Genomic DNA, 16254 nt, shown 5'->3' with positions numbered 1-16254 from the left:
GAGGGAAGGGGGGCAGTTAGGTGGGATTTTCAAGCCCTACATTTTCCCACTAAATACAAAGCCCATGTTACATAGCTACAGTCCTACCTATTAATAGTTGAAAGGTGACTTCCCTGGGTCAATTACTGGATCCTTCTTTACTGCACAAATCATTATTCTCGCTCTACAACATTACTAATTGTATTAAACTATTTTGTGTTATGCTGCAGAGGCCAAGAGCAGATCATTTCTATCATTACTCCTGAGATTAGTTCCTAACATGCTTAGCTGAGGAAGATAGCTCCTGTATTGTTTTCCCTTTCTGTTTTCTGCTCCTTGTAGAGAGGAAAAATGGTACCTGGAAATCTGTCACTGGATTTCCATGCATACCTCTTATAATTTCTGGAAAGGTGTGGGAGAGGAAGTTTATACAGCTGCCAGTCCTCTAATATGATTTTTCTAGAAGGGCATGTCTAGCCCATCAAATAAAAACAGACCTGGCTGCTCTTTACTTCAGAACATTATAGATTCATAGATACTAAGGTCAGAAGGGACCATTCTGATCATCTAGTCCGACCTCCTGCACAACGCGGGCCACAGAATCTCACCCACCCACTCCTATGAAAAACCTCACCCGTGTCTGAGCTATTGAAGTCCTTAAATCATGCTTCAAAGACTTCAAGGAGCAGAGAAGCCTCCCTCAAGTCAACCATGCCCCATGCTACAGAGGAAGGCGAAAAACCTCCAGGGCCTCTCCAATCTGCCCTGGAGGAAAATTCCTTCCCGACCCCAAATACGGTGATCAGCTAAACCCTGAGCATATGGGCAAGATTCACCAGCCAGATACCCAGGAAAGAATTTTCTATAGTAACTCAAAGAAATTATCACCAAGAAATGAGAAAAACGATGGGAGGAAGTGTCCCCTGCATTCTCCTGACATGATACAGTGAGTCCAAGTATCCTCAGAGCTGTAAAGTTCTGAGCAGCCTGCGCCTGGAACTAGATTCTGATTTCACATGGGGAGAGCTGGCATTAGGCTTCTTAAGCAGACTGTGCAATTGCTTAGGGCCCCAAGTAGCTCCAGAGGACCTCCCCCCCATTCATTATTAGGATGTGTTGTGTGCAGGCGAGGGTTCTCCAAAATATTCCTGCTTAGGGTCCCCAATGGGCGAGCATGGGCTGGGTGTCCATGCAGAATAGCGCCTCAGGGTTACATCAGTGTAAATGAGATCACACCCTCTGTCCAAACCCTCTTCCCATCCCGTCCCAGCCATGTTTGCAAATTCATTCCTCTTTGGCTGCCGGGGAAGAGCCGTGAGTCATGCAAGCAGCAATTCCCCGAAGCCCGCGCTCACCCACATCCCAACACCTCCGCTGCAGAGAGCGGCGGCAGCAGGGGCTGCGCGCAGCCGGCGGGGAGGGCGGGGAGCGCAGGGCGCACCAATGGGGAGGCGCGGTGGGCGAGCGGGGCGGGGCCGGCGTGACGGGCTCGGGCGGGGCTGAGCGCTGCAGGTGGGAAGTGGGTGCCGCCGCCGCTCGGCTCTCTCCGGCCGCCGCCGCCGCCTTGGGTGCAGAGCGCGTGAAAGCAGCCGGGGAGGGCGGGAGAGAGAGAGAGAGAGCGCGCGCGCGGGCGCGCGCCTCTTCCCGGGTGCCGAGCCGCAGCTGGGACTCCCCTGCCCTGTGCCCCTGGTCCTGGAGAAAGGGGCGAAGGGGAGCATCCTCCGGAGCGGCAGGAGGAGCTGTTCCCTCGGAGGGCTCAGGTGAGGTGCCTCAGTTTCTCCTCCCCTCCCCCTCCCCCTGCTGAGCCCCGGTTGTATTTGCACGCCCCGGCCGGCGCCGGATAACGATGCGCAGAAGGAACCGCTGCGCTGTCCTTGGCTTGAGGTCAGTGGGCAAGGCTGGTAGGCAGCGGCTGCTTCTGCTTCCGCGCCTGCCTTCCCCAGTCTGTTCAGCCGGGGGCATGCCAGGCGCGGACCTCGTCCCTGCCCGTGCGTTGCGCCGTGTCTGCGGAGCTGTAGGTTAAACCAGCTGCTCGGAGCGGGTATAAAAATCTCCCCCTAGACTGCGGTGGCGGCGGGCTCACCTGCAGCAGCGCGGCTCTCCCTAGCTCTGTGAAGTGCGTCTTCCGTCGGGCACGGGGCTGCAGGAGCTGGGTGATCCTCTAAGCTGGGCTCGAAGCGGTTAACCTGCAGCTTTCGGCGGCCGGCTGATTTCATTGCTTTGATTTTTTTTTTTTTCCTTCTGTTGCAAACCCAGGCTTTTCTCTCGCTCCCCCGCTAATACGTAGTTTCGAGTTGCTTTGGGGCTTGTCTCTTCACTATCGGTAGGAGTTGAGCTGCAAGCGCGCTGGCTTTCTGCTTCTCTCCAATGTTATCAGCTGCTGCGGGCAACGACGGGCGCGGAGCGCGATCCTCCTCCTCCTCTTCGACTCCCTTCTCCGCTTCCGAAGCGGAAAGGCGAGAGGGGCCCGATCCTGCTCCCACTCAAGCCCACCGCATGGGGAAGCCCCCAGAGGGGGAGCGGGTTCCAAGCGCCAGTTTGCTCCAGTAAAAGCCAATGGTAGTTTGTTTTGGTCATTGACTTCACTGCTCCCAAGATCCTGCTCTGGAAGCTTGTGAGCTCTTATTTTGAAGGCTCTGACTCTTTGCAGATTAGGCTGTAGTGTTCTGCATGCTGCCAGTCATGTACAGCTGTCTACTGCTGTAATGGAAGAGTCTTCTTTGAAATCCCTCGGCTCTGGGGAATGCCGCTCCCCCGTTTATATAATGTACCCTAAGTGAAAGAAACATGGAAGGCTTTCATGGATATAACGTAGGGGATTGTAGGTGGCTATTTACACCTCCAGCTATTGTTATCATAGGGTGGCTGGAGGAGAGAGTGTGCTAAAGTCTCTCTCCTTAAACTCGGCAGCAAGGAACGTTCTTCTTTAGTAAAATCGCTTTGGGATCAGCCTCTTTTTTTCAAGTGCGTTTGTGCTCTATCTTTCCTCCTTCAGAAGACCGCGATCTTGTAGGGTTCCTGTGAGTGTCCTACGGGCATTACTGGGCACGTTGCCTAAACTAATGGACTCGCTGATTGTCCGAGCGTGTTTCTGAGATGAGACTAACCGAGCGATTAGTGGCTGGGCGGTTTCATTTCATTGTGGTTAAAAGGAGGCGCGGGTCGTTCAGATGCGTTTAAAGGGGAGAGCTGGGAATCTGCTGAAAGTTGTTTCCAGACACAGGGCGAGCCTTAAATAGCCACAGGCGCAGGGTTGTAGCGCGCTGATGACAAGCAGAGATCCTCAGAGTACAAAGTTAAACACTGAATCAGCGGATTCACGGTGGGTTTTTTCAGTGACGGGAGCTTGCTGGAGGTTTTAGCAGCATTATACAAACAACTCATTGCCTGGGTGCATGATGCTGAGGTTACTACATGCATTCTTTTTGACTGATATAAAAAGAGCCTTCATTGTACACGTGACTTGGACCCAGGACTACAACGCGCTATAAGAACACAATTTTAAATTATTGTCTAAAAATTGCCCATTTATCTGCTTTTTTCTTACAAAATATAATGTTTATACTCAATATTAAATTCTGATTATAAATAGTGGATATGTCCTAGTATGAAAATAAGATTCATAAACAGGAATATGAATGGATAAATAGAACAACATGATTCTAAAAATCTTAACTTCCTCTGTGTCAGGAATGAGTTCTTAGGGGCAATTTATGACTTTTAGAAGCATTTTGAAATGCATATGGGTTGTGAAAGGTATTGTAGGACTCAATACACTAACTTGAGCATTTAGAACTTGGCATTTTGTCAACCGTTCAGCATTGGGAAGCCATTTTTCTAACTTTTCCTGACAGATTATAGAACCCAAAATCAGTTTGGGACTTCAAGTGTGGTTTAAAATAGTTTTCTGCAGTTATTTTATTTGTAAGGCCTATTTTAACACCTGACATTGGCATTTGTATCTGGCTGCAGGCTTTTGCCTCTGGCAGCATAATGGGAAAAGAAGAATCCCTAGGTGCCACTATGTATCTCTGTAGAGTTAGGGCTACTCTCCTAATGGAAGTGCTAATAGTCTCTCTCTTTTTTAAAAAAAAAAAAAAAAAAAAAAAAAAAGGAAAGCCCTAGCCTCTTTTTTTTTTTTTTTAAGTTGATTGTGGGTCAGCTTCCATTTGTTGCATGAAAAATCTAATACTTGCTCATCCTTCTGACCAGATACATGGGTCTTTCATAGTAACACACATACCATATACTTCCAATGTATAATTCACTCCTCTTCATGTATAGTCCCTCTCTACTATTGTATGGATACTTTAGCTCAGGCATTGCTGCTCTTGATCTGAAAATGATGCCCACTCTAGCATTGAGTTTTTTTTTTTAACATACAAAACCAAAAAGTTTTGCAATAACTTTTTTTCAAAAGTACTTCTGTAGAACAACCTTTTTTCTTTGAATTTCATCAGAATGCAAATATCACATGTTTTAAGAACACTTTTCGATGGACTATTCTCCTTTTTCCTCCAGGACTTCCCACCTGGCATTCCTATGTCAGATCACACAAGCTGAGCACTGCACTATTCTATAAATACTGTGCATTCCATTTTTTTTTTCAGGAACAAAGTATGACCACTTCCAGCATTAAGTGCACTTAATATAAGGTTGTTTGCCAAATGGTCTTATTTTTCTTTGGTTGTAATTATAAGAGGAACATAGGAAAACGGATTAATTGATTTTCCCAACCCTCCCCTATCCTTGCTGATACAACATATCCTCCAGCATGCGATTTATTACAGACTCTAAGAGGGAAAATTTTGTAGGAGCCCTTGTTCAAACATTGGCTGCACGCTGCTGCCTAGAACAAGCTTATGAAGGCACTTTGTTATCTAACATAACCTTATCTGCCATTCCAGAACTTCATAACAAACTTACTGGAACATGGAATGACCTTAGAAAGGAATCTTTCAATCTGACATGCGGCATTCTTCTACTTGGAATGGAAATGCTGCACACAGAACTGACATTTTTAGATTGATGCTTCTAAACTGATTCTCTAAAGAGAGTATAGAGATGGGTGGTGCATTTAGTGGAGGGGAGATTTTTTTGTTTTGTTTACTAGTGGCAGTACTTATTTGAAGAATGGGTATATTGAGAATTTGCAAATTATCATGACATCTGTATTAGAGAAGAAAACTGATTTTCCTTAGATTTTAAAATGCAACACTACCTCTGTCATTTGCGACAGCCTTCATCTTACTAATAGTCTAGGAAGAGTTTGCTTCTGACCATTTATGCACACCTTCAGAAGCCCCAGGTTATTAAGACTAACTAAAAGCTAGTTTGGTGTGCTAAAGCCTGATGGCAGCTCTGTTTTTAAACTTTTTATTATTATCTTACATTTTATACAGTATATTTCTTCCATTAAAAAAATACTTTGGCGTACGTTATAAATTGTACGCAGGAATCACTTCATCTACTGAAATGCTGCCATCTCTGGAAAGGAATGCAGCAGTAGTTTCAGAGCGCACTGCAACACTATGCAGCAGCTTAGGACAAGAACGGAGGAAAAATATTGAAACTGTAGGGGAAATTTATGCAGGCAGAATATAATGACCTAAGATGACATTTGGCCTGGGCACTGAGTCTAATAACTCTGCTCTTGCAGAGTTTAATGACAACTGGAGCATTGGTTTACATTTTGTCAGAAAGATGAGCCCTTTATTAGCACAGTGCCCCCTAACATCATGCTGGAGTATTGTTTGAATGCTGACTCAGTGGTAAGGTCCTACTGGATCTTAAATACACCACCACCTGGGGTATTTTTGGGAGGGTCTGCCAAATACCATCCAGAAGCAATCCTGCTTAGCTTGTGAGATCTGATGACCTTCAGGCTGAGATAGTATGACTGTAGACTAAAACAGTACATTTGTTTTTGAGACCTCTCTTGGAGCACTGAGGTATAATTTGAGAAAGATAAACTAGGCATTACAGTCTGTTGTGTCACATTTTGAATATCCAGAACACTCCATAACAAATTAAAAAACATAGTAAGAGAACCAACAAAGTAAAGGAAGCAGTTAGAGGCAAAAGGGCATCCTTTTAAAAAGTGGAAGTTAAAGCCTAGTGAGGAAACTAGAAAGGAGCTTAAACTCTGGCAAATGAAGCGTAAAAAATATAATTAGGAAGTTCAAAAAAGAATATGAAGAACAGCTAGCTAAAGACTCCAAAAGTAATAGCAAATTTTTTTAAAGTACATCAGAAGCAGGAAGCCTGCTAAGCAACCAGTGAGGCCACTGGACGATTGAGGTATGGCTGTTCTTATGTTCCTGGTTTCATTTCTTTTCAAGACATTAGCATCCTATTCCGACATTGCTTAGCACTTTATTTAAAATTTACATTTGCTAAAGATTCACCACATACAGAAAATGTTAATATTGTTTGGCAAGAAAAGTTTGTTTGCATAAAGCTTTTCCATTTATTTTAATATTCTGAAGTTGTCTTTACCAATTTAGCTATGACAGTAAAATATAAACATCTTCTATAGTGAAACTTTCCAGTTCTTTGGCACCTCAGACAATAAAAATCTAAAATCATCAATGATAATGAAGACTTCCATTATCTTCCCTTTCTCTCAAAATATAGAAATATGTAAAGGCCAGATCCTGCAACTGGACCCTAGTCCCCATGTGAAACAAGTTTCAGGATCAGGGCCTTGTTGCTTTGTATTTTTCAATATAATATTACTGAAAGATGTGCAGTGCAGTTTGATTGTTTTCTTCATTGGAGAGCTGACCAAATTGAGTCTGATAGTTAATACTCTGTGTGTCTGTGTACTGTATTAACTATGTGCTAGACTGACATTCTTGCATTTCAGTGGTATATGAGTCATTTCAAGTTTTTCTTATTCCTATCCAGGGGTTAGGATGGATCCAAGATGATTCATAAATGTTTTTAGTTGCAAGGCTTATATGCATGCAAGTGTGAAATAAATGGCTGAAATTTTGCACAGCACTTTGAACACTTACTCCTTTATTTAGGATTTGTGGCATGATGTATCTGTTACAGTTCTTACCACCAAATAGGCTGGGTGGCAATGCAACAAATAGTACACTTGAACATGTCATGAAAACTGCAAATTGGAATCAGACCCCAGAAATTAAATAGATATTTCTAGCGAAAAAAGATTCTTATGTGGGTTTGTGAGTAGAGGGTCCACACTGAAAATAGGAAATAAAAATCCACTATCCTCTGAAACATTTACAGCTAATTTGATGCCTGAAAAACTGATTTCAGCATCTGGTGAAGAAGCAATTGACCCTAAAATTGCTGCCTGGAGCTGAACCAACACTTTCAGCTTCATAACTGTTGTCTTGCACAAATGGAGAGGGTAAGGATGGAGAGAGAGTATATAAGGAGAGCAGTGAGAATTAAAAAAAAAAAAGTTTTAGCTGCTTTGTGGACATAGTCCAATGTATCTCCTTCTTACCCTGAATCAAGCAGCTAGCATGTGGTATGTACAGCAGAAAATGTAGTAGTGACCTAGAAAGTGGGAATGAAAACGTGGGCCATCTCCTATTGCTTCTGCAATATTTACAACACCCAGCACCAAAAATCATGAGATGGCTCAAATTTGAGATTTAAAAAAATACGTATCTTTTTCACATGCCTTCTGATATATATTTTAATTTTTAGTGGGAAGCTGCCAACTCAAAATTTGTGTGATCATCTCAGGTTCAAAACTGAACCTTATGTACATACTCAGAAACTCAGGCTTGTCTGCTTACTATGTGGGGACTCCATGTAGCCACTCCTATCCCCTAAGGTGTGGGAAGTTGACATTCTACCCCTCTCCATCTCTACCTGAACAAGATAGGCGACTACCCCTCTGATATTCTCCCTCCATGTTTCCCCGTAGTCACTTGTCCTTTCCATTTTTCCTCACATTCTCCTTCTCTGCCCTAGCACATTTCCCTGCATCTCTCCCAGTCTGTCTCCCAGTCCCAGTCTCCCACCACCACCCATGTGATTTCCCTGCACCACTCTGCTGCTTTCCCATGTTTTCTTGACTCCTCAATTTCCTGATCAGTTTACTAACACATCCACTTACCTGCACCTCTACATTCTTCTGTCACCTGTCTGGCCTTCCCAGAGTGATTAAATGCCCACCATTTTGCTGAGGGTAGTCTCGCTTTCACTTGTGAAGGCTGAGAGGATATGGTAACAATTCTTGCTGAGCACAGCCTGTTGCTTCAGTCCTATGGATAGTAATGGTAGACAGTAGCTGTTCTGAATAGGGGCAGAATGTCACAAGATTGAAGGCAGAAATCAGAAGTTAATGAGAAATCTTTCACAAAAAAAATGTTCACAAGACCATCAGTAAAATCTTGAGAGTTGGCAATACTGCTTCCTCCTTCACCCTGCCACATTCTCCAAGAAAACTTGTTGGCTAGTGTCAGGGTTCCTCCCCCACTCTGAACTCTAGGGTACAGATGTGGGGACTCGCATGAAAGACCCTCTAAGCTTATTCTTACCAGTTTAGTTTAAAACTTCCCCAAGGCACTGATTTTTGCCTTGTCCTTCAGCAGTATGCTGCCACCACCAAGTGATTTAGGGAAAGGATCACTTGGAGTCCTATTCCCCCAAGACCTCACCCCATTTCCTGGGGAAGGCTTGATAATAATATCCTCACCAATTGGTACAGGTGAACATAGACCCAAACCCTTGGATCTTAAGAACAATGAAAAATCAATCAAAATTCTTCTTTTAAGAACCTATTTAAAGAAAAGATAAAAGAATCACCTCTGTAAAATCAGGATGGTAAATATTTTACAGGGTAATCAGATTCAAAACATAGAGAATCCCTCTAGGCAAAACCTTACATTACAAAAAGACACAAAAACAGGAACACGCATTCCCTCCAGCCCAGCAAATTTACAAGCCAAAACAAAGAAAACCTAATGCATTTTCTAGCTAGATTACTTTACAGGAGTTGGAGGGCTTGCATCCTTGATCTGTTTCTGGCAAAGGTATATCACACAGACAGACAAAAGCCTTTCTCCCCTCCCCCAGATTTGAAAGTATCTTGTCCCCTCATTGGTCATTTTGGGTCGGGTGCCAGTGAGGTCACCTTAGCTTCTTAACCCTTTACAGGTGAAAGGATTTTTGCCTCTGGTCAGGAGGGATTTTGTAGAACTGTATACAGAAAGGTGGTTACCCTTCCCTTTATATTTATGACAGCTAGCAAGCTGGCAAATATATTCTCAGTTAAGAACTTGGGGGGCGGGGGTGGGAGGGAACACAGTTGAGAATATATTTGTTAATTTTATTTTTATGGGTGGAAAGCAAGGAAGGTAAGTGTGGGAGGATTCTCACACTGATTGCTTTGGGGGAAAATAGTGAACTACTTGTCTGTCATTTCTTCTGGGAGCATAAACTACAGGAACAGACCTAAAGTGGAAATTTTTCTAGGGTTATTTTTAAGAGGTGTGAGCAATCAGGGTCTTTCATTTTTAGTCTGTTGTGGTGCAGCCAATGGCATTGAAGTACATACTGCTTGGTGAGTGAGCAGGATTCTTCAGACAAACAGTAATTCTTGCCAGTTGGCTACCTCTTAGTTCTATTTCCAGTTCATTAGTATGTTCTGACACTTGCAGCCTTTTCATTATAGACATGAATGGGAATTCACAGTTTTGTACCTGCCACAAACTGTGGCCATAGTTTTGTATGTAAAGTTCATTCTTTTTTCCTAGTCATTCACTTGTGGGTCCAAATTGAGTTCAGAATTGCACCTGAAAAAATGTAAGCCTGATGTGAAACATTTAGTAGCCTATGAACAGGTTGAACTCATTTCATCTGGGTCACTTGCTCTGGGTTCATGACTGGTGTGCTGGGGTGTGTATAGCCGCAGCCGCTGGCTTAAAGTAGTAATAACCAAATGCATGGTTTCTACTTGCAGCACACTTAGTATAAAAATTGTTTCTGCACCACTGTTCATGACACAGGAACATTTCAATTTTTGGGGATAGATTGTAATTCTTTCCTTAAAACGTGGATTAAGCAATGGTGTCTACACATTCCTCTCTTTAATACTTATTGGATTGGAAAGTAAAATATTTAACTTTAGCTCATAGTCGCATACAAACTAGAATGTAGATGTAAAGAGATTTTACTTATTATGCCTATTAATACTGAAGCTGGTTTTGAAGATATAGTTAAGGTTGTGGTCAAATGGAGACAGAATGACTTGTTCATAATGCCTGATGTTAGAGAAGATCTTGTTGCTGCAAAAAACCCGGGATTCTTCTGGCTCTGGTAAAATGGGTAGTGTCTGACCGTAACATAGTTATTGTGAAAGGAAGAACTGATGAATAAGGTGAAACATACATGTGTGTGACTGACTAACCATTGTCTATTGAATACAAATATAATGGCCTCATTTCATAATATAATCTAGAGTTCAAGAATCTGGTGATAATTCTGGTTCTTGATGTTACAAATCCTGTGGCAGATTACTACTAATCTATTACAATTTATATATCATTTCACGTCAAAGTGCTTTACTTCATTTCAGCCACCAGCTAAATATATTTACTTCTGGGATGAAATGTGGCAGTTTATAACAGCACTTTAGGAATAGAAATGACAAACAGTTTCAAGTTAAAAATGCATGGGAAATCCTGGTTGGTAAAATTTACTAATCTGTAATTTAGTCAAATTGGCATACAGCTGAGACACTAAACTGACTTTTTTGCAAAATGTCATGGGCAAGGCCAAAGTGCTGGATGGATGCAAGTGACATAGGCAGTACAAAGGGAGTTGCGGTAAAATATTTGCATGAAGTGGTCAAAACAGTTTATCAATATATCTTTTTGCTTCTTGTAACTTGTCTCTTTTCTCTCACCATTGTATACACCAACATTCTTTACTTCCATAGTAATAGACATTGGAAGTACTATGGGGGGGGGGGGAATGACAAGTGACTCGGCAACTGCCATCCATAGGCGTGTTGAGTATTAGTGATGATTGCTGGTTGCAGTCTCCTTAGAGCCAGTATATTATTTTTCCCCTGATGGCCCAATAAGGACATTATTTCAGCACCAAATCAGAAGGAAAAAGTACCACCTTCTGCATTGCCAGTTCTGCTTTCTGCAGTGCTTTGAGTCTTCTAGACATCTAAACACTGATCATGCCAGATTTTGCTTACCTGTGATCTGATCAGATCTCAGCCCAATATAGAGACAATGCAGCCTATTTAAGTGCTTTATATTTTCTGAAGACACTTAGGGCTTGTCTACACTGGCAATTTACAGAGCTGCAACTTTCTCCCTCCAGAGTTGTGAAAAAACACCCCCCTCCCGAGTGCAGCAAGTTTCAGCACTGTAAAGCGCCAGTGTAGACAGTGCACCAGCGGTGGGAGCTATGCCCCTTGTGAAGGTTTGTTGTTTTTGTTTTTTTTTTTGTTAAAGAGTGCTGGGAGAGCTCTCTCCCAGCACTGCACTACAACCATACAAGCCATATTAAAGCACTACCGCGGCAGCGCTTTAACATTGTCAGTGTAGACTAGCCCTTGGTTTGAAGAATCTGGGCAGGCCAAAAATATCTGGGAAGATTATTACAAATCTTTGACAGCAGATTAAACAAACTTTATCTTCTTGGCACATTTTCAGTATTGGCAGTTTCTTATGGTACAGGCAAACTGTGGTGATCAAATCATTAGTGTAATAAAGCTAGTATTTCTTTCTTGTCGTTTCTCTTTCCATTAGAGTCCATGTTGCTTTCTTTATCTGACATAGTAACTCTGCACTTAGTACGTCTAATTTTCCCTTGAATTCCAGAAACAATCAGATTATCTATCTAGGAAAAGAGACTTTGCTCTGCTGTTATATACACACAAAATATTCTGGTTAGTCAGAGATGCATCTAGAAATTTGTACAGTGTCTCAAATTAATTCCATCCCCCAAATTTAAAAAAAAAATGCTAGTTAACTATTTCAGGATATATTTTAAATTTATTTTTCGTAAATTCTGCAGCTGCATTCTATTAGGCAATTTGCTAGCTGGAGTTAAGAGTGAAATTATACTTCCCTGAATACAAGAGCTCTATCAATGACCTACAAAATCATTGATTGGGTGGGGTAAGCTTTAATGGGAAAGATTTTTTTTGGATGATTTTTTGACCATACAAGTACTTGACAGCTCCAATCAATAGAAAACCTGCATTATTTTGACTTTGGTTACCACAAACCTGTTGAAATTACCAGAATTCGGGATGGATGTGGTAACTTCTTATAGATAAGGAGTGGATGAAATCCAGCGGCTTTCAGTTGCACAAAGCTTTTGCATATATTGCTAGCCCCCAGTAAATCAATTCACATGAGATAGGATCCTGAAAATTACCATTCGGTGTGGTCCTGAGTCTGTTTTTTTTAATTCTGTCCTAATAAATAGTATATCTCAGTATTTAAGGGGTTAGATATGTGTATTATCTGTGAAAATGGCATTCCTTTTCTATGCACTGTGTAGATGTAATCTTTGCTGCCTAGAATTATCAAATGAAAAAAATACAAATGAAAGATACACTATTCTTCTAAAGCCTTGTTATGATGTCATCTTTGACAGACCATTATTAAACCTTAATTTTTTCAATGCTAAAATATGCTGCTATGTTTCTTTGGTACTGGATCATTTTATGAAGCTAATTTTTCTGTGTTCAATCCAGTTAGTTGATTACAGAATCATTTCTATCAATGTAAACCAATTTAATGTTGGGTTTTTTTTACATAAAACAATGACACTGTTATCGAATTACTAAATTGCTTTTCTTTTTCTTTTCTGTTTTTACCAATTGTTATGGCTGACTGCAACATGAACCTGATACACTGGATGAAACTCTGGCACACGGAATGTGGATAATTTTGGGGTGAGTCTTGGAATCTTCTTTAAGTCATTGGTGGGGGTGTTCCCCTCCCCCCCAGTGGAAGGAAAAGAGCATTAGTAAACTAGGATTGGATTTAATGAAAGATCTATTTTGTGTGCCAGAAAGAACTGCATGAGTGTAGAAGCAAGATGAAATTGTTATTGAATCTGATGCTAATGTTGCTGGGGTCTATTTTTTCCCCCACGCTCTGTTTTGATATTGGCACAGATGTGGAAGATAACATTAAGAGGATTAATTCTAAATTTATAATTTTATGAGCTTTAGTATTTATCACTCTTACATAATTGTTGACATGAAAATAATTTCTAAACTATTTTATCTAGGTTATCTGATGTGAAAGCCGTAGTCAAACCAGCTGTTGTAACCAGGACAAGAAGGTTTTTTGTTTTTTTTTAGAAATTACCAGTGATTTTGGTTGCGTGGTTTTTTGGGGGGAGGGGGGCTGCCTAATTGAAATGTCTTTATGGCATTTTTAAAAGTTGGGTTCTCAGGAGTTTCTGAGCACTGGACTTCTTTAAGGTGTCTTGGGTTAGGCACTGAGAATTGCTAGTTACTTTTGAAAACTTTGAATCTAAGATTTTTTTGAGATCCTATGAGAGAGAGAGGTTGGGATATCAGCAAATGTAAGATGCAGATTATTTTTTTGGGAGGAAAAGGGTGTTGGTGACTTCAGAGAAAATGTGTGAGTTGGTGGTGGTCTGGAATCAACCAGAGCATGGGTTGTAAAAGGAGGGAAGGGAAGAGAACTGGCAAAATGGATTGGGAGGCTAAAAGGATGGAAGAGATAAGATTTCAGGAAGAATTGTAAGGTGCAAAGCTGGTATCTGGAGGGGAAGAGACTTCCTAGCAACTCATGTAAACTCTGAATAAATATCCAAACTTTAGGAAGGTGACCTCTCAAAATGGAACTACTCCATCAAATGCTTTGAATTCAGCTTCTACTGGAAAGAATAGAAAGCCTGAGGATACCGAATTTATTAGAAACATGTTAAATAGTCCATGTCTTGGGGGGGGGGGGGTTGGCTTGTTTTTTTTTTTTTTTTGAACTGCTTGAATTAAACAGATTTTGTTGTTCGCTTTTTGTTTTGTGAAGGGGCCTAGGATAATTTACAAGTAGCTTTTCCCTTGCTTCATATAACCCAACAAATGGGTGGAGGAGGTGGGAGGGGTGTCCCCCAAGACAGTGGTTAAAATATAGATTTAGCATCTCCAAATGAGATTTCAGAGGCTTTGACCCACCACTTTATTCTATGCTTCCTTTTTCTACCATTCTCTCATCTGCTCCCACCCACATAGCAGCTGAATTCTCTGGTTGTCCTGTTGTGACCAACAGTGGAGGTCAAAAACACAGCGTATGCTGCACACTTCCATTTCCAGAGGCTGAAAGCATAATGACCATGCTATTTCATCGTCCCCTATGAGAAGCTAAAGCCCTGAGGTTTCTCCTCCACTTGAGTCTTTGAATATGGCAGTGTACAGTGACTGTCTTCAGTTGTATTTAGGGAACAACTGTGTCTTAATGTTCACTTTTCTGTTAACCCCATATACTATGCAGGCAGATCAAGCTGAAGAATTTGCCTTTTATTTTTAATTGCTTTTATATATATGCAGAGTCTTTGTATTTTTTTTACCATGACTGTTCATTTTCAGTTGTTGCCTGGATAATAGTGCTGATGAATAAGTATTTAGTCTGACACACAAAGACTTAGCTGTAAAGAAAATGAAGCAGGGAAAATTATGGTGGCAAAGGTTTCTAAATTATACTTGAACAGGAAGATGTTGATAAGGAAGTAGTTAAAATTACTGTTTAGAAAAGGGGGAAAAAAGCTCTTATGACCTGTATTTTAGCTATCAGCAAAATGAGGAAACGATACTTAAGGTCAGTGAGATAATTTTGGTGCTAATAAAGTAATTGCTCTATTAAATCTAGAGCCTGATCCAAAGCCCATTGAAGTAGTCATTCCACTGTTGTCAGTGGGCTTTGGATCAGGCCACACATGAATATAAGTGCAAGTTATTTTCATTTGCTTTGAAAATAAAAATTAAATTGTATATTTTAAGTACTTGCAAAACATATTTGTTTTACTCCCACTTGGGCAGGCTGAAGATTTTTTAATTAACCTGTGTATTGAAAATGCATGTAGCATAATAGTGCAGTTGTTGGGTCAGGGAATAAAAAATTTAGAAGTTTTAGTACTGTGACCAACTATATCCTTATTGAAGCTAATGACAGAAATCCCATTGTCTTTGAAGGGAGCGGCGTTTAGGTACATGAGCCTCTCATGCTGCAAAGCAATCCAGATGCAGTTAAAGGTCCACTTACCCAGATGGCTTTGTAGGATCAGGACCATTGTTTGTGAGAGACTTTTTTGAAGATTTAAATAAAAGGCATGGTCTGCTAGCAGTAAATCCTTTACGTAATACCCTTCAGCTTGTTTTAAACAATCAGCACTAAGTAGCTAATGTAATAGTTAGAATCCATATATTATTTATGGTCCCTTTTCCTCATCCAGGATGTGGGATAAAGAAAACATACAAATCTTTTAACTGAATAATGAATAAGCAGGGTATTTCTTTGATGGCTGATCCCCCTCCCTATATCCACTTCACTTCTGCTTCTGGAAATCGTGTTTAGGATCCAACAGTGAATTTGGATTAGTAATAATGTCCTCTGGCAAGACCTGTCCTGCCAGGTCACTTATGAAAAGTACTAAGGCAAATGACAACCACAAAATATAGCTTCTGTGATTAATTTAGCGTGAGCAGAACAAATCACTGATTATGAACAAAATGAAGTTTCTTATAATAAGCATGAAGGCAGTTAGCCCTGTCTTAATCTTGATTAGCCAATATTCATAGCTTTGTTGGAAATGAGTTAAGTGAGGCCAATGGCTTGTACTGTTCAAAGGTTAAAGTAATCCACAATAGTTCAGCTGTCAGCAAATTTAAACCTTGTATAGCTTAGGTTTTCATGCAAGGCCTTAAACTACTTTTATTGTCCCCTGAGCTGATAGATATTAGCTGACATGTCCTTTATCAGTCTGAGAAATGGGCAAGAGTTGCCTATTTCTGAGTTGTATCTGAACTTTGCCTTTTGAGACAGGTTAGACAGAAGTCTAGCTGAAATACTGCAGAAGTTGCAGTCTTTTGTAATGCAGCCTGAGATAATGGTTAGGATTTATCCAGTGGCTGTGAGTGATCACCAACTTGCATATTGTATCTTAGAAGTTTATTTTTTCCTCTTTCTCCAGAATGGCTGTACAGAGGTGTGCTGTTGCAGCCTATTTTTAACACCAAAGTTCACTTATCATAGCTAATCACAGGGTGTGTTGTGTTCAGTGAAC

General features: G+C 41.1%; 1 protein-coding gene across 7 annotated transcripts in view; it reads left to right on the top strand.

Annotated features, from left to right (window-relative positions):
• Positions 1 to 1431: 1431 nt before the first annotated feature.
• The window catches only part of EPB41L3 (erythrocyte membrane protein band 4.1 like 3), a 192086-nt gene continuing 177263 nt past the window's right edge, over positions 1432 to 16254 (top strand). For 5 of the 7 annotated variants that reach the window (XM_043508070.1, XM_038388998.2, XM_043508053.1 and 2 more), the window contains exon 1: positions 1487 to 1739. The gene's annotated coding sequence lies outside the window, so the exon portion shown is untranslated. Of the gene's footprint in view, positions 1740 to 16254 lie in introns of all 7 variants that reach the window. The other 2 variants (XM_043508069.1, XM_043508068.1) reach the window with 2 other exon arrangements.

The sequence above is a fragment of the Dermochelys coriacea genome, chromosome 2 (assembly GCF_009764565.3).
Source record: "Dermochelys coriacea isolate rDerCor1 chromosome 2, rDerCor1.pri.v4, whole genome shotgun sequence".
Taxonomy (NCBI): domain Eukaryota; kingdom Metazoa; phylum Chordata; order Testudines; family Dermochelyidae; genus Dermochelys; species Dermochelys coriacea.
Note: the sequence above shows the minus strand (reverse complement) of the source record. Positions and strands in the feature narration are given on the sequence as shown.